Here is a 19,966-nt window from a genome sequence, read left to right as displayed (position 1 = left end):
CTCCATGGACCATTGCAAACAGTCAGCTGCCTCTCCTGTGGGTTCCCAGCCTACTTAGTCAGGACACACAACCAATCTAGACACATGCCTGAGAGAGACAAACATCTGTGAGTTTCATGCAGACATGAGAATGTTTAGTGAATGTTAGGACCCGGCTGTTTTTATTTCCCTTCTGTTAGTGTAATTGGCAGTCTGAAAAGGCACCTTATTTGTGTGAACTTTTGTATTTTTTTTTTTTGCCACAAAATTAAAAATGGCTGACCAGAAAAGAAGGTCTTGTCGCAGTAACAATGTTGGTCAGCTGAAAAAACTAGGTAGTTCTTTTACATTTCAGTTTTCAATGGCAGAAGTAGCTGTACACTATTTTTGTTCTTTAAAACAGATTCCTTTGCTGTGACCTGTTTCTCGTGAACAGAATGGTAATAAGCTAGCATGTCAGTGTCTTTGAAACTTTACATGCTCCCAACCTAATACGATAATGTCATATGTGGTTTGGGGGTTAGTTTCCTGCAAAGATTCAGGTTCTGTTGAGCTTGGCATGTTTCCTTCCCAGAGGGATCTCTTAGTCTTAGCTGGAATTGAAGATCAAAGGCACAGTGCACATGCACGTTGTCCAGTGTTCATGTCTTAACCTTCAAAATCTTACACTCTCAACTAACTACACTGCTTTAATAGGTCGACTCAGACTTTCGGTTTTGGTTGTGGAGTTATCATTTCCCAAACTTTATGAATGAAAGATTGCCCATCATGGCTTCATGACAGCAGCTTGTAAATCTGTGATGCCATTATAATACAGGCACAGCTCAAGGAGTGGCAGCAAACTGCAGTAATGCTGTTAGCGATGCAATAAAACAGTTTGCATCACAGTAGCAGTAGCGTGGTGTGCTCAGTTCTGTATCTGTCCTGATTACCATTGCTTAAGTGCCATAAAGAGACACATGGAGCTGTTTAGCTATCTGCCGACACAAAAATACTGTTGTGCACTCCCCATTAGAGCCAGAGGGAAGGAAGTGGTCAAGGCTAAATCTAGGAGTAAAGAGAAGCCCAGGGGAGAATTGGCCAGACTCTACTCATATTTATTACATTTTTTATTATATTTATGGTATATATGGGGCAATTTAGATTTTTTTTTTCACTGCGGTTTAACTTGAAGGTGGGACTTTTATTGAGACTTATAGTGTCTCAATCTCTTTGTTTCACTTCTCTGTTTTTGTGAATGTCACCCTTTATGTATCTATTAAATTTATTTGATTTTGACTTTCTCAGGTTGCAGCTTTGATTTGTTATTTTTCTCGTTTTATATCATTGTAAATTTAAAATCATAGTGTTTTAGGCTGTTAGTCGGGCAAAATTGGACATTTTATTTTTTAATCTTCCATAAACAATCAAGAAATTGAGAAAATACGCTGAAGGTTAATCACTAATAAAAATAATAGTTTGAATCCAAGCATACATATTCACCAAATACATGTGGGTTCCCACCCAAATATTGACATGTGTACAACACACACACCTGCATGTTTTCTCACAGACCAACCCTGTTCACCTCCCCCCAGCCTCTGCCCACTGGCAGCCAATATTAGTGTTGGATCGTACGTTAAAGGCAGAGTCATGTTTAGCAAGTGGACCCTCTTAAAACAAAAAATAAAACAGCTTTCAGTGTAAACAGACTCCCACCTCTAAGCCCTTGGCTTTAATAGTTTAGAGCCACTAACTGTGCTCTACACTAACAATTCCTTATATAGCTTGGTTTCTTGCCTGAGCAGACTACAGTATTCGAGGGCGAAACTAGAATGCCATGCCTGCAGGGATGAATTTAGGGCAGGGGAGTGGTTCAAGTCTAATTTCTGTTGACTCATGGCTTTTAATGAGAGTTGGGACGTGACAGTGTTGTGGAGAATGGGTTTGGAATGGCTTGTTAGTCTGCCAACATTATTAATGTACACTGGCTGTTTAGCTGAGTGATATGAATGTCTCTGAATATGATCAGACATCCAGAAGGAGCAGTGTTTTTCAGCTTGGTGCCTTGTAGGAAGGAACCAACCAAAAAGAAGTACCTTATCTGTGACTACCGGACTTGTCTTTAGATCACTCCAAGAAAATGTGTGATAGTTTTCTTACAAAGTGCTCAAGCTGTTCATGACAATACAGGAGAGCTGGATATTGATTTGAATCCTCCCCCCTGCTAAAACCCCACAAACTGTACAGCCAATTCAGTTTTTTTGTGTAAACATTTCATAGGCAGGTAAACAAATTATGCTTAACAAACAGATGAGGAAGAAAAAAATTGAATACTTCATACATATAAAATATCTTTTCAGCCACCAATACAATGACTACACATGCATAAAATCTGGGTTTTTATAACCCTGGTTCTACTTTTACTACATTCACACAGATTGCATCAGGCACACATGTAGTAGATACCAAAAGCCTCTGAGAAAAAAGAAATGTTTAGAGACTGTGTCAAATTATTTTTTTTTAAAAAATTGAGATCACAGAGCACCTCACTCTCCAGGGATACCGTTCCTTTCTCTGGAAACGTATTTCAGGCATGAGATTGGCCAGCCTTCTTCTAATTCTTTGACAAACATCATGACTCTCAACTCTATCCATCCACTCATTTATGCACAGTAACAAGTGTTCAGCTACTCTTGTTCTGGAATCACGATTGTGGAGCAAAGCAGTGTTGATTATCATGTCCAGAAATTGTAAGGACTTTATGCACTGTTGGAGTTGGAGGAATGAAAACTGACACTTGAAGTAGTTTCTAGTATAATTAATAAAATGAAGAAGTAGTGCTTTTTTTCATGATTTGTCGCATGAGGTAACATCTTAACAAGTAAGGAGAACATGTAGAACATGTGCTGATGATAAATTATTCTGTGCTTCTCTCAGTTTTAACACTGTTGGTGTTAGGTTTGGCTTTTCTAAAAAAAAAAAAAAAAAAAAAAATCATTCCTTTTTGCTAGCCTCTATCCCTTACTTCTCAAAAGCAGGATGTCAGAGGGGTATGTCATGGTGACATTAGGCTGACATCTGCCCTCTTGTCTCTTGCTTTCCTTTGTCTGCAGGAAAACTGGCTGCAGCCTTAAGATGCCCTGTGGCTTTGTCTGAATCAGCAAGTCCTGGTGCTTTCAGCCTTAGACTACAGAAGGGAACGCGGAGCCACACAGCCTGGCAGGTAAGCAAAGTCAAAATTTCAGTTTCCTGCTATTACCTGCAGGGTTCCACAATTAATCATATTAGAACTGCTTTTTCAATTTGTTTTGTAGTCTCTTTCTTTATGACAGCAGTTCTGTCAGTTTCCTTTCTAAGCTACTGTGCATCTAAAACAACAATGCTGTTTTATACCAGGGCTGCACAGTGGTGTAGTGGTTAGCACTTTCGCCTTACAGCGAGAAGATCCCTGGTTCGCGTCCCGGCTTTCCCGGGATCTTTCTGCATGGAGTTTGCATGTTCTCCCTGTGCATGCGTGGGTTTTCTCCGGGTACTCCGGCTTCCTCCCACAGTCCAAAAATATGCTGAGGTTAATTGATTATTCTAAATTGCCCGTAGGTGTGAATGTGAGAGTGCTTGTTTGTCTTTGTATGTGGCCCTGCGACAGACTGGTGACCTGTCTAGGGTGTCCCCTGCCTTCGCCCGAGTCAGCTGGGATAGGCTCCAGCCCCCCCCGCAACCCTAGTGAGGATTAAGCGGTGTATAGATAATGGATGGATGGATGTTTTATACCACTATATGTGGTGTGTTTATAGAATTTTCCACTTTCTTCTACTTTAAGAGCTTGGGCAGAGGTTAGGAACTATTGCTGTTGTAGGCATGTAAATGCCATTGAGGCATGAGTAATGTCAGGCTCTACAAATAAATTGCTGCACCACAGGGAAACAAAAAAATTAGTGCACAACTACCTGAAAAATCACCACGACAAGGAAAGTAAAAAGGCATTATTGACTAAAATCACCGTCCTCAGCCTGGCTCTTCACAGACAGACTGCTGTTGTTGTGTTATGCATTCTGATATCCCTGATTCTAAGTAATATTTGGAGTAGACTTAGTGTGTTACACAAAGGGTTAGTTATGCTGGCACTGGGAGAGTGCATGGCCATATTGTATGTTTCAGTTTGTGCCCTCACTGCTTAGGCTGAGGTTTGTTAGCTCTTTGCCTTTGTGCCTGCTCCTCCATAAATCTTCTTTTCTGTGACCAGTATTCTCATGCTTTGGCACAGACCTACAGCTACAAAGGAGCCAGATTTGTCAAACTGCTTAACAGCCTCACCCTGTTAACTTGGCTGTTATGGGTATGGGTGTGCATGTCCTTAATTTAGCGTAGGTTTATCCAGAACACAGCTGTATTTGGGTAAAATCCGCCCACTTCTACTTAAGCTGAGAGGCACAACATGTATCACATTGTGATAGCTCTGATGACCAATTAGAAAGGTCAAGAACATGTCCAGGTATGTTTTCTTCCCCCACACATTCCCAGTGTTGCATTTTTTAAAACTGACTCATATGTTAAAGACCACTTTCTCAGAGTAACATATAAGCCATGTTCAAATAATTCAATTGATATGAAGTCCTTTTAGTATACACTCACCCTCTCTTTCTAGGAAATGATTTCATCCTCCCTGACTTCATGACTTCACAAGTGTTGGCATTTCAAAACTGTAGCTTCACATCACTTACAAAGCACAGCAACTATTTCTGGATGTGTTTTGTTTCTGTTCTGCTTTGCTAGTTATTGCTACCTCTACTTTGATGACTGCCACTGCTATTTTCTGTCGTCTCAATAAGCTCCTTTGCATTTACTGACAAGATGCTTGTCACTGCACATTCAGCTTACATATTTCCATGCCTTTTTGTTTCCTTTCTTGACATATTTGATCTGATCTGCCTGTTGTGTATTGCAAACATGCTGTTTTCTTGATACTGCAACAGCACAGCATCAGTGGTAGATTGTTTGCACCTGCATTCATTTATGTATTTTCTGTCTCTATGTGACATTATGCTTTGGACAAAATAACAATAGTATGTCACTATTTCAACATGTAAATATGAAGGGTGTCATGGTAGTCTAAACTAATTATTGTGGAAATATTGTGTCGTGTCAGGTCATGATGCCAGGCTTCAATAAACACCACAATAAGATACCACATTTGTCTTTAGATGGACTTTGAAATGGCTTGAGAGTAATTGGATTTTCCAGCTCTTTGGCTGAGTCCAGACCAGCCACAACACATAGTTCTGTGTTCACAGGCTCTCAACAATGGGCCCCAAACCATCTAGTCTCATGGAGGATCAGAGGATCTTTAGGGGAGATTATTTCAGAGGCGTGCATTTGGCATAATTATCTTCTAAATGTGGATTCTCTCACATTGTGGTCATTGACTTGAATGAAGTCTGCATCACTTGTTTTTCACTGGGGAACTTCATTAGTAATTTTGTTGAATGTGGGGAGGGGACTGTGTAGGATAATAACTGTATATGGGGATACAAAATCAGTAGTAATGAAGTCGGTGATGTATTTCAGTTGCCAGTGACAACATGTGTGCTGTGCAAAGGTGTTACAGAATTAATATGTTTATTTTTGATCCAGAAATTTGAATGCTGTTCACAAATGAGATAAAACACCATCCAGTTAAGTTTCACAGCATCCTGCTGTTTTACACTTGACTCTCTCCTCTCTCCAGCAGCTTTCTGTGTTCAAGCAGGTGCAATATAAAACAGAAGCCTAGCACACAACAAATGAACACTCCAGTCAAGGACCATCAATTTGCCTCATTTTGAGCTAGTCTTTTGGTTATGATTGTTAGAACAAATTCTGTGTAAACACTTAACTGTAACCTTGGCCCTTTATTGAACATATTTTCTTATTTAGGAGTATTTAATCACATTAGTTTTAATTGACAAGGTGCACTTCACTGTTCAAGAGCAGTGGATTTTGTCAAAAAATAAGAAAACATTCATTATTCATTATGAACCTTTTACTCAGTACATTTTTTGTCTATTCCCCAAGCATCGACAGTCCTGGCTTCTTTAGTGACAACAGAGATGGACATGTCAAGCAGGAATAGAACTCTCGGGTAATCATGTGTCTCTGGGCTTCTACAGATTCATTATTCTTTTGGCAATAGCAACGCTACTGTAGTTTATGTTCATTCCCACTGGGATTGATAAAGCTGTCATGGTCAGTGCTAGATACTGGATGTGAAATTTAGTTGTTTAGCTGATCAGGGAGCATTTTTTTAAAGGTATTTCTCCTTTGAAAATGTCTAAGTTTAAGACACTTTAGAAAGACAAATATTAGATTCATAGTGTAAAAATTGGCATAATAAAGTTTGCTTAAGGGCACTGGGAATACAGATGAATTGTAATGCAGGACTTGTAATAGCCTTTAGATGCCGGATCTGAAAAAAGAAATTCAACTCCCAAATTCTGTAGTGCAAGCAGAGCTGTGAAGAGGTAATATCTTTTGTTCTCATGCTGTTCTGGCAGCAGTTTAAAGAAGGATTGTTTCATTGAAAAGATCTTAAGGCTTTCAGAGGGGTGTGTGTTTGATTAACTTCAGATTACATGTCCAACCTTATACCCAGACTTTCCCTTGTCCAAGTTAAAAAATTCTGACAAATAGGGTGGTGAATGGTGAACCCAAAATCTTCAGACTGCCTCTTCAGAAACTCAGATTGCATCTGAATAAACATCTCTGAGCAATTAAGGATAATTCTTGGCAAATTGCAACTCATACTGTCATAAATTTTCTTTTACTAGTAATATATCGCCTTTTGCTGCATAATTTAACTAGATAATGAAGTTAGACCCTGTTAGAAAGTCAGTTCAACTATTTAAGAGACTCATTTAAGATACTTGATCTGTTGTGCAATCCTCATATGCATGCAGACTGTACAACGGCATATCTTATCTGCATCAGCTGTTATGAGTGGTAGAATATCAGCATTGACTTCAAACAGGAAGGGGAACATGGAAATTGGTTTAGGTTTTACCACACTTTCTAATGTTCTTTTTAGATGCCTGTGGCAAACTGAGGCCACTTTGTATTTGTACCCCTTGAGTCCCTGTGGATTTTCTGAGCACTCTGAAAGCCAGTGTATATTGACTGGCAGCATATATGTATAGATCCATCAAGATTACACACTGTTGACTCATGAAATCTCTTTACGTTGCACTGCTTATTGATTGCTGCATTTCCCCACTGTGATTGTCCTTGATAAATGGATTAGAATTTGTCCTATGCTTTTTAGCTCTAGAGTTACCACTTCCAACAATGCTTACTAAAAGTGCCCTTGCTCTCTAGCTCCAGCGGTAAACAATGTAAAGTTTTCCCATTAGGACCCCATTGATAAGGTTTAAATCAATTAGGCCACAGCAAGTAGCTAACTTCCAGGAAATGTAGTGTGAAAGTGGAAAAAGCTAGACCTGGTTGTCCTTGAAGCCTTTCATGTCAATGGAGACAAGGTCAGTAGTGATCAATAAATAGTAGGCATCTAGAACATGTATTCCCATCACACTCCTGCTGCACCTCTCTCTCAGTTCCTGAATCTCCCCCACTAAGTGGACTGTGGAAACAAGCAGCTGTCAGAGTTCCCATCAGTGTACATCAGAGAGCAGAAATGAATTTCACAAAGAGAGTCGCAGACGTCTGAAACTTCGATATGAAATGATCTGTGGGTCAGCTCTCTTTTTCAGGCTATATCTCAGAGTGAACCTCTGAGGGTGAAACTCTGAGGTACAGCCGACTACGAAAATAAATTCATGAGAGCTGCACAGTTAATTATTGGCACATTTTTTAAAGAATGACAAATATGAAGTTTTTAGTACCTGATGTATGTAAATATTGTAACAAAAAAAGCATAAAAACAACAGTGACTCAATGAAGTTAGTTCCTTTAGTTTTTCACCATTGCTTGATGGTAGGAGTAAAATGGAATCAAATTGACTTTTGAATCTTTTAGGTCCAAAAGCACCAACAGCTTTAGGGTGGCAGTCTCCCCTACCTTCCACCAAGCTGTGACTCCACGCTGCCTGCTGTAGTTATCTCAGGCCTGTTTCACCTTAGTTATGGCAGGAATGTGCCATTGCATGAGAAGAGGTCATCATTCCTCGTTGCCTGCCATGGCTCTCCCCAGCCCCGAGTCAAGGCTGCCAAGATATGGACATGCTTTCCCACGCACGCAACCATACTCCTTGTCATCAACGAAGAATGTTGATATTTATTATGCAGGGAGTTTAACTTTGCTTTATCCTGGCTCTTTGGAGGAAATATGAGTGTTAGCGTTTTCTTTGAAGCTCTACTTACTCATTCAGTCTAGTTTCAAAATAAATCTCCACTTTGTTGTTGGTATTAGAAATTGATATCTTGTATCACTTCAAACAGCCCAACAATTTGTTGGCCTCTACAATTAAGTTATTTTCTTTTCTGGTCTGTAGCTCACAAAGAGCCTCCAGAATGCCACCAAGCCAGCTCTCCAATTTATTACATTGCGACTGTAACAGCATCACTTAAGCTGCTTTCACATGTGCATCTTAACCTACAAATGGCCTGGCAAATTTCTGTGTCTCCCATCCTGCGGGATTAGAAACTGGTATCAACTTTCTCAGTAAAATGCTCAGTTTAGGACATTCACTCTAAGGATCTCATCTCTGGCCCAGGTGGAACAAAAGCATTACGATTCATAGGTGAAGCATGCTACTGACATTTTTGTATGTATGTACTGCATTTTTTCTGGCCTCATACTGAAGACAAGAATATTAGTTGTAGTTTTATGAACCCAGTAATTGCATTTAGATTTAATAGAGTAGGTAAATCATTTGTCTTCTTGGTATACCCTTAAAAAAAATTGACTTGACAGTTTGTAGTATGTGTTAATATGTATCCTCTGAAGGTGAACTAAAGGTAATGATTGATCACTGCCTCCCTAAAGCTAATAACAACAGAAAAGCCAGAGTGTAGATTCAGCCACAGAACATCAGATGAGTGTCAGTTTTTCGTTCAAGCACTCTGAGGAAATTGAAGGTTGCTGTCATGGAATGGACGGACATGGACTCTCCCATGGATAGTTAGGGTGTCAAACCATTAGACCTTGCTGTCAGATTAGATTTATCGATCATTTATACAGCCCTAAACGTATTACAGTCACAGAGTATCATACTAATTAGCTTGATTATAATTTAGATTGAAGACATTGTGTTTTTTGTTGGGTTTTTTTGGCAACCTCTAGTCTGGGTATTGTAGAGGTGGAAAGTGCCAGACTTTTGAATACAGATCTAGTTACTTCACATGCTGTCATGTAATCTGTGTCTAAAATTTATTAGCCACTAATCTCCCCAAAGACTTTCAACTTGATCTGTACCAAGCCCTTTCGTCTGGCCACCTATTGTTTCATTGTTTAGTCAACCTTGTCTTGCCTGGCTCTTGAAACAGGCTGAAGTTTCAGCTGTTCAGCCTCTGTCCCTGCCTGTGTGGTTTTGTGCTTTGAAGATGGAATGAGAAATTTGACTTCATGCTGTGGACTTGATACAGAAGTTAAAATGAAAAAAGAAATTGTTTTTAAAAAAAAAAAAAAAAAAAGCGTCACTGTTTTCCTGTTGAGTTATACCTTTGGCTATCCCTGTCAGAGAGCTGCACTGAACTTTTGCTTTATTTCAGCAGTGGAATCTGTTGGCACAGAACTGCACCGTAAAAACATTGCCAATCTGCTTGTACAGCTGAGCATTTCTAACAGAGCAGCATTTCATGATGCTGTAAGTGACATGTATATTTTGTTGTTTTAAAAAATTACTTTAAAGGTGGAATAACATTGTTTTTTTTGCACTCTTTCACTTGGAGTTTGCTGTGATTGTGCAAGACAGTTTTGTGAGGCATTAACATGAGGGCATTTTGACAACATGTTGTAATAGCCTCAATAATGATGTGTTTGATTTGTGCTTTAACTTGCAACAGTTTAGGTTTGCTGGATGCCACCTGCAGTGCTCAATCTGCTGGTTTTAAAGTAACATCTCCTTTTTACTCTACAAGACTCATAAAGTTTAGAAAGACTGCCAATAAAAAGTATATAGAAAAAACTGAAGCATATGATACAAAACAACTTGGCTTTATGTCCCCATTTTGCATTGTGCGTTTTCAAAGTGTATCCTCCAGCAATTATATTAAGACAGATTGATCAACAGCAGACAGATTGGCAGGGTCTTACTTTAACCACAGGACTTGTGGACACACACACACACACACACACACACCTACACACACACACACACACACACACACACACACACACACACACACACACACACACACACACACACACACACACACACACACACACGAACTAATACATGATGGATATCACTCAGTATTGGAATTGATGTGCAATTCTAGATAAGGAGAGACTGAATGCTACCTGCAAGGGATTTATCATCCTGTCAGTTTTGAAGGGATTTAGCTGCTATTAGGATCACATTATAACTGAAAATAGCACCTGAACACACATTACAGCACACCAAGTTTATTGACAACCAAGGAGCTGTCTAATTCAATGAAACTGCTCTAAGTATATAATCTTGTTTTACTGGAAGGAGGTTTTGAGGTCCGAGTGGATCTGTAAAAATTAAGGAATGATCTGTAAACACGTCTGCCTATAGGAGAGCATGCGTGGATTTTCATGCAGAGGAATTACCCCCTGCCTTCACAGTCTACAGTGTTACTTTATAACCCCATGATCATCATCTAATTTAACCTGTATTGTATGAAAACACTGACTCTGTCCAGTGTAACTTCTGACCATCGTCATCAAGGTTGATGCTGAGAGTGAGGGGGACTTGAGTTTCAGACTATTGCATTGTTGTGACTACCCTAGACCTGGCCAGACCCGATTCATCCCACCCTCTATTGCATGTTGTTTCAGCTGTGTTTACATGCCAGCTCTGTGAAACTTGAAAGGTGGGGTGAATGCCTTCCTCTGTGCGAGGCTTCTGACATCTGTCAAGACTTAACATCATTCATCTACCTTTCACATGATGCAAAAATGGCAGCCTTAAGCTAGTACACACATTGAAAGCATTTTTATGCTGTTTTTCTCTCAAAATGTATTAGATGATTTTTTTTTTTTAATTTTCTCGCATTCATATCAAAATGTACAAGAACCAACATTTTCCTCTCATGCTGTCATATAGTATTTCCCTTGACTGAAATAAACTGTAATTTCTGAGACATGGGCATCAAGAGTCTCTCTTACTGTCCAAATATTTTAACACTTATATATTTGTAGTGGTTATTTAAGTAACCATGTGTAAAAATGTAAGTTCCTCAAGTTCATTTCATGATGTACTCAAATCTGGAAGCGGCAGTATGTGTTTGTTGTCTCAGTAATGACGTGTAAATTAGATAACTGTACCTCATTATATTGTAAAGTTGGCTAAATATTAATGTATTACCTAACTGAACTGAAAGTAAGCTTGTAGTGTACTGAAAAGTTGCGTCTGCGCTCTGGGGTACGTTCTTATGCTGACCTTCCATTTTTCACACATTACACATCTCTTTCATGGCAAATAATGGAAGCCAATTGGTCATCTAGCAGAGCAGAAAAGCATCTATACTACATGCATTATTGATGAGTAAGAAAATGGAGCTCTGAGCTAATAGCTAATCTTTCATCTGTGGTGTACAACACATTTGGTATCCTCAGACCATGAGAGTCCACTCGGTGGTTGTCACCCACACTGCTGCTGTGTTAGTGATTGGTTTCCACCCTAATTTGGCCCATTTCATGCAGAATAATGTGTCATCTCTATGCATGTAATGCAGACGACCAAAGGCCCTAGAACGGTAGAAGAGAAGGCAATATGTGGTGGTAGTTTGCCTCGGAGTGTTACTCAGTGTGTATGCATGGTCACCTAATTTCTAGTGTTTTTGTTAATCAGACAATATCCATTCCCTGTAGGAAATGAATCAATGGCTGATCATCAGCTGCATAAAATGCTACTACAGTCCCCTGCAGCAAAGTCAGATGTGGGAGTTGAAGGAATTGAATTAGACAGATTCTGCTGGCATTAACCTCAGCACATACAGTTAAATGTAACATTACCCAGGTCAATTTGATTTGTTTTGCATTTGTTATTTGCATTTTAAGCAAGTGCTCTTGTTCATCAAAGGCTTCCTGTGCTCCTGTGGAATCAGAGTAAATTAGTCAGTCAATCTTTGTCGGACATGAAATTAACCTTGAAAGGAGTGTTTGCAGGGGTTGAAATGAAAAAAAACAGTAATACATCAGTGTAGTTTGTGTTTATTCCAACACATAGGAGTTTGTTCTGTATGCAGCGCCAGCACTGCAGTCACTGAGGAGCTTTTTTGAATATTAACTGGTTGTACTGGGATGCTGAGCATTTCAGTAAACTGTAGGTGCAGTGAGGAAACTAATGGCATACAGTAGCTGATTAGCCTTTATGAAAGAACTGATGGAAGAATTTCACATCGGGTAAATTCTGTTCATCCATCATAGTTTCATACAGCTATTTAATTTAACAATAGTGGCATGACTGGTTGTTTTTGTAATAATAAGGGACAGTTGTGAAAAATGAGTGTCTCTGACAAAGGCAGAAAACAGATGGGTAGTGTAGTGGTAATGTCATCAAGATGTTAACAGTCAAGCTGTGTCAGTGGGAAGGAATGAGAGATGATTAAGACAGAATGATTACCCAAGGGATTTATTGGAGAAGTGTACCTATTTTTTGGTTCTTCAGTTGCACTACTAGGACAACCCTCATAGAATCAAGCTTATTTGGATGGTCTTTGGTGCAAAAATGCTGAAAGTTTAACTCTCTGTAGCTCAGAGTACAAATAATGTTGTAATTTCAGATCTATACAGTGGTGCTGTTTGGGTTGAAATGCAAAGTCAAGCTAAATTCAGGAAAATACAATTCTGTCATTTTGAGACTGGTAATTGCAGAAGTCTGCAACCTATTAATGTTTCTCCAACCCTTCAATACTGAAGTTGACATATTGCAGTTAGTTTGCAGCTCATTCATTGTTTCCAAAGTTAACTGTCAGTTTTGAGGAATGTAACTGCAGGTCACGCCAGCAGGCCCCACTTAATTGTCATGTCTAAGTGAATAGTTAGAGGCAGACTAAAATATTTAAATGAAAATAACTTGTGTCAGTCTGTGACTAAAAACTGTGAAAAAGGCTGCAGCACATGATCACAAACGTTAGCACACCCTCGAGAAAAAGTTTAACCCAAAGAATGCTTTTACTTCTGGAGTGACGGTGACTGATTTGTGAAAATGTTATGTAATCCCCTCCGTTGCACCTCATAAATGCTAATATTTTGATTGTATCCTTCCAGTGTCACAAGGTAATAACTTTCTGTCCATGGATTGATAGTCTGTCCCTTTTCTTTGGAAATGCTGTGTGTTACCCCTTGCCAGAAGGCCCATAGAGCCAAATCTGTCTTCTGATGCCAAATGGCCAAAATGAAATTAGATTTTAGAGAGCTTGGCAGGGAGACAAGGGAGAAAGCGGAAACTATTTTAGGAGAGAAAAGTGGGACAGGTTTAAAAAATGACGAGAAATCGAATGTCTTATTCAGTATGCCACCAAGGTGAGAAAATAACTTTGCATAAAATAAGGTGCATCTCTGAATAAGTTGTGTATTTACTGCAGGTGCTTTTTGGTTTTGCTGACCAGTCTGTACGGAGCAGGTATTGCAAAGGCTACAGTCATTGCAATTGCAAAAAATGGAGAATACTTTCATTGTAAAAGATGAGACAGAGGACAGAAGCTTCCAAAAAATGGTTTTGGGTTACAAATGACTTTAAAATGCTCCTGTAATACACTTCACCATGCTTTTGGAGGAGAGCATATAAAGCATTAATTCAAACCATGTCTGAATTTGATAGTGGTAAAACACTGTTGACACTCCCATTTGTGCCCTATTTACTAAATTTTGTAGAGTATTCTTTTCCCATTCGCACAGCTCAATAGAAATGTTAGAGCCGATTTATGCTTTATGACAGATGCAGACTTTGAACTTCAACAATGGATGCAATTCCATTCATACAAGAATATACTATATATACTATAGGGTATGCATCCATCTGCTACACGCCATTGTCCAGGGCTCTTGTGGATATTTCTGAAAGGATAGCTGTGACTTTGTTCTTTTTGCACGATATAGCAGCTACAGACTGGGCTGTAACACTGTGTCAATGATTATTCCTGAGGTGTACCAACCACTATGGAGTAGCCCACAGCTGGATGGTCATGCCTTCTTGTTCTTAATGCAGTGGGCGGACATAGCACAGGATTTCTGTTGAATTTAAACTTCCTGCTGTGTTTGGGCTCCCTGGAAAGCATGTAGCCTACAAATCAAAGCTCCTCTTAGGTCTGCTTTGATTAATGATTGGAAAGCATGATTTGTCCTTCAGTCTTCTCCCCTTTTGTGCCGATGTTTTGGACTAAGGAAAGACCTTCCCTGAGGCTTCACCGCTACACCGCTTAGGAAGGAGGCACTATGAGGGTGCATCAAAGAAAAAGAAAACGGAATGCTATAATCATCAAAAATAGTAGTGCTGTTTTATTTTGGAGGTGCCATGGATGCATGAACAGCAGTGCTTCATTTCTAAATGAATTCAGTTAATGGGTCATTACTTCTGTGCTGCACATGCAACAGCTCACTTGGCAGCTTGTTTCGTCATGTTGGTTTTATTCAGAAGTCTTTGTAGCTGTAGTGTTGCCTTATTTTCTTTCATTTGTGCAGGATTATTATGTTATTACTTAGTTTATACCTCTAGCTTACCTTGACCTACTGCTTGTATTGAAAAGACTCAGTTTCATTCTCCAGTTGATGTTGGTCACATGACGTTGTGCAGTGCTTTAAGCTCATCATGACAATTCAAAGGGTAACATTCACAGCAATGCATTGCTGCATTGTTATGAATCCCTTCACCCTGTCAGGTTGCAACGTGATACGGCTCTTGAAGCCTTCATCGCCTGATCCGTGGTTCTGGCTGTGATGTGGCGTCCTGTTGCTGCATGTCTCTCACAAGCTCAGCTGTTGATGGAATGCATGGCTGGTAGAGTTGAAATGTTTCTCGTCAGACTGGCATAGATGTGCAACCAACACAACAGAGTGCGACTAAGCATGTCTACAGAAGCATTTGCAAGTTTCTCTAAAGTGAATTTGAACTGTGCATATGAAAGTAACAGTTTGCAGTGCCTGAGGTTTATAAAGGGTTTGTGTGCACAGTAACAAGAAACCTATGCAATATGATACAAACTATGGTGATGTATGAGAAGTCTTGTCTGTATACTTTTCGTGATGAAATGACAGAGAGGACACTGAAAAGTGTAGCACTTGTTTGTGCTTGTCTTAGCCCCATTTTTTCCTGCCATCTCTACAGAGCTGAAATAAACACATGTAATGTGTAAAAATATCTGTCAATGTCAAGCTTTGTAATCTGAAAACTTCTTTTATTTTCCAAACACTTCTTTTAGTCTCTACGGCACTGCTCAAATTTCTGATCCTGCTTTCATGCGGATCAACAGCAATAACTACGAGTCACTTTCCTCGTTATTTGGTACCTGGTGCATATTATGAATTACACTTCAAAGGGCTAATTCTGGCCCGACATCCTAAAAATAGAGCTGAGCGACACGAGGCTGTAAAACACAGCAGGGATTGCCTTTGCTCACTGTTCTAATGACTTCATTTCTATGCATTGGGAGCAGCATTGATGGATTTTGATGTCTTGCTGCGTCTTGAGATGACTCAGTCTTCACATCTGCAGCACTCATCATGAGGGTCGAAGTCTTCTGCTCGAATACAACCATGTGGCTTTTTAATGAATATTTACAAAGTGACATAATGACATGACTTCTGAACATTTTTCTTTCTCATTACCTGTCATTCCCACTGCTATCCATTACTGTTTGAAAGTCGAAGACATCTTTTCCAGAATTCGTGGTAATGGCAGAGATTATACAGGAATCCTTTCACTTAAAATTCAAGCTGCAAACTTGGCACTTTTTGGTGAGATTTGATTTTTTCCTGAAAAAATATGGCACCTGCATACATATTAATCCTGGTGTGTATAGGATGCATTAAAACGACTGCGCCTTTTGTTTCCTATGTAAACTACACACCAGTGGCATATAGATGTGTTGCCTTAGGATGTGCTGGTGTCCTTCTTCCCAGCAATGACATGCCACTTTTGCTCCCCAGGGACCTCATTTACAACAATGGAACCGCTGAAACATCCATATGCCCCTTCCAACAGAAAAGTTGGAATATATAAAAACAAACTTGAAGGAAATGTAAATATCTGCACCTGCACTGAAAACCTGGCTCATGCCCATAAACATTTTTGAGTGCTGAAATATTAACAGCTCAGATAGTGATGCAGCAAACTGCAGTTAGATTTCCTAACGATCCTCTCTAGAGGTTTAATTTCATTTTAGAATCAAACAATTAATCATATATAATCTACGATGTGACAAACAGGACCAGCACTGCTATGTTGTGTTTTTGCTTGTAAACCCTGATTATTTCTTAAGCTCTTCTCTTTAAAAAAACAATTACTGGTACTTCAATCTTAACCACATTACATGTGTGATTCATTATCAGACTGTTGTTAAACTATTGAGCACATGGCATTGACTGATCACCACATTTCCAAATCCTCAGAGCTCAGATTAGAGGGTGTGACTGAGTGATGACAAAAAAAAAACAATGCCAGGATGCATCAAGATAGCAGATTGTGGAAAGTCTGGTTCGAATTTCCCCAATAGAAAACTTGAATGTCCTGATTTCTTTTTCATCCCAACCAAATTAACTTTAATGAAATATATCAAGCTGTGTTAATTCCATTTTAGAATTGAGACAAAGTGTTAATACTATGAATACTTCACCAACTACAATTTTAATTAGTTTCCAAATCACTTCAGTGCAAACACAGGACTGCTGCCAGGCACACTGGAGATTCTGTGGTGGCTGCCACACTCTCTGCTTTTCTAACCACCTGAAAATGAGACACCTGTGTGCTTGTGGATTTTGGAGGTACATACACTTTGTTGTATTAACAGCTGCTGCAGCCATCAGTCTCTCACTTTTTGTGTTGTTTATTACACTGCTTCCATTCTCCACAAGCACAATTTGCACTGCAGTATTAATGAGAGGTTTATGTCGATTAATTGTGGAGAATTTCCATTGCAATAGTCTGCATATTTACAAGTTGGTTGGGATTTACAAAAGAAATTTTGCTTTGAGGTGTGAATGCAGACAGTATAATAAAAAACATTTTTTGTCTTTAGTGCTCACATGAACTTTTGGTGTACTATTGTACATCATTTAGCCTGTGTTGTGTGTTTATCAGTTGGCTTGTGTTTTGCACTTAAATGTTGAAGTCAAAGAGAGGTTGTCAATGAAAAAAGAAAAAGGAATAAAACACCTTTAATGAACAACAATGGAGCATCTTTGCCCTCTTTTAACATTTGAGTTCATCAGAATTCTTCATTTACATGTTAAAATTCAGGATGTTTCTAACAACTAACTTCCTTTTAAATGAAACTGTGATTTCAATATAGACCAGTAGACTCCTCGAAAAATACGAAAACACTTAAAAAACTATTAGAATTGCTAATCAGAGTGTGACTAATGTTAGCAGTGGTACCACCAGCATTCTTTTCCTTGCAGGTAACATCCACATGCCTGTCCCAAAGCTTTAATTTTCATTTCTTAGGTTGACATACTGTAAAACTGTGCTGGTTTTACAATATGTTATCTGTCTAACTTTCCACCTTACTGGTTAGGAATATTGGGATATCAGCATCAGGAGAGAGTGGCTGCAGCCCCAACCAGTGGTGGCTGGCTGTGTAAGACTCTCCAATTAACTAGTATTTTAAATTATTTAAATATAGTTTATACAACTGGTACCTCTGGTGTCGACTAGTGAGGATAGCAACTTTGAATCATTTTGTTGATGAATCGTGCACATGTTAAAATTGTAAATGTTCATTTCAGAATTGCCTCCCCGTTTATCACGCTTGTTTACAGGCCCTAAATATTGTTTTTTACTATCTAGATCTTGTGTGAATTATACTGCTGTATTGTACTTTCTTTTCTTTTCCCTCCACCCTGGATAACAAACATCTAGAAATATATTGTGGAGAAAACAAATGGGAGAGAGATTCTCTCTTTCACTTCTGCCATTTCTTTGTATTGCTTTAATGTCTATGCCAGCCTGCTTTTGCCTCTTTGTCTCTGCTTTTTTTAGCCTCTCGAGCAGTGTGTGTATTTGTCTTTCTCAGAGGGCCCTTCACAGGTTCTTATCACGTATTTGGTCTAACACTGGCCCTCAGAGACCTGCTGCAATCAGCCCAGAGCAGGAAGCCAACACGAGCAGGCTATGCAGAGGGCATTATTATGTACTTAACAATCACGACCCTATTCTCTCGCCCCTGTCATCCCTCCCTCTTCTTCCTCTTGTTCACCTCTCCCGACTGTTATTCATAGGAACTCATTGTCTTTGCTTGGGGTATTCATTTCTCTCTAAAAATGTGCCCTTGTCATGAAAGCTGATCCACACAGCGGATGCATTTCTAGTCAACGCGGCAAAGATTTCTCTGAAATGTTTACAGCTTCTAGCAGAACAGAGTGTTCTGCTAATGTGCAAAAATGGGAAATTCTGTGGGAAGTGGAAAATCTGAATAAATCAGGACGGTTTGTCTTCAGATGGTGACAGTTTGTTTATTAACTGCTGTTTAAAGTTTTTTGCGATAAACAGTTTTCTGACTACATACATTTTCATCATAGCTTTAGTCAACAACAACAGACAATCCAGGGTATGTTTTTATTTGACAGCATGTTACTACTGACTTATTTTACCCATTAATGTCACCTTTATTATTACAAATAATGGCTTATTGCTGTTTGTGTCAATTCAGCACTGTGCATTTGCGCCCTACAATCATCTAGTTACAGCCCAACAAAATCATAAAATCATGAGTTAAAACTGAGTTACCCATCGCAGTGTCATATAATATATCAAAATATCATTCCCTGGATTTATGATTTTCCTGTATTGTATTTTACTCGAAACTAATTTATAAGTAGGACTGTAGAACAAATGGATAATTACACATGACTAATTAAGAGTGTGTTTAGAGAAATTAGAGTTTGGAGCATTAATATTAGTCACTTTATCATAGTTCATGATCAAGTTGATGAAAGCATGTTGATCATTTTTCCAATTTGCTGTTATGGTTTTTGTCCTTTTAGAGAAGTACAGTGAAGTCAGACTGGACAGCTAATAGAAAAAGAAAAATTGTCTTTCCAACTTGTTCCATCTGTGACAAATGTTACTTTCATGAAGTAGTTACATGCTGTCAGTAGAGCATAATCGATAAAAGAGTTAATCAATTAACCAATTAGTTTGCAATTAGTACATTTCATTCTATGTGATGCTGTTGTCATAAATCTGAATATTTTTTTTTCTTTGCCACTATATGAGCGTAAGCTGAATATCTTTTGTCTGTGGACCAAACAAGACATTTGAAAACTTCATTTTGGGCCCTGAGAAACAGTGATCGCAATTTTTCACCATTATCTGACATTTTAGAGAAAAAACTGCTCATTGGTTAATTGAGGAAATTATCAACAAACTAAACAGAAATGAAACTAATTGTTTGTTACAGCCTTAGAAGTCATTTAAGAATGGTGTGTTAAATGTCTATTTTGTGGAAATTATGTTACTACCATGTGCACACAAAAGTCATTTTTATGTTATGAAGTAACATAGATGATAGTTTGCTATATTAACAGCCCCAAGCCACAATAGTCCTGTTTATTATATAGTCAGGGATTAGTCTGTGTGGAGGCTGACATCTTGTCACTAACAGAATAGATGAGTTAATGAACAGATGTTTAAGTTTGTCTTGTCTATGCTCGGAGTGCTCATTCAAGT

The 19,966-nt window shown here is 38.9% G+C and overlaps 1 protein-coding gene across 2 annotated transcripts in view; it reads left to right on the top strand.

The window, feature by feature from the left end:
• Positions 1-19,966, top strand: part of peak1 (pseudopodium-enriched atypical kinase 1) — a 107,361-nt gene that overhangs the window by 19,143 nt on the left and 68,252 nt on the right. For both annotated transcript variants that reach the window (XM_023297263.3, XM_055009013.1), the window contains exon 2: positions 3,075-3,184. The gene's annotated coding sequence lies outside the window, so the exon portion shown is untranslated. The remainder of the gene's footprint in view (positions 1-3,074; positions 3,185-19,966) is intronic.

Source organism: Amphiprion ocellaris, chromosome 3, assembly GCF_022539595.1.
Source record: "Amphiprion ocellaris isolate individual 3 ecotype Okinawa chromosome 3, ASM2253959v1, whole genome shotgun sequence".
NCBI lineage: Eukaryota > Metazoa > Chordata > Actinopteri > Pomacentridae > Amphiprion > Amphiprion ocellaris.
The sequence above is the reverse complement of the archived record's forward strand: the minus strand, read 5'-3'. Positions and strand labels throughout refer to the sequence as shown.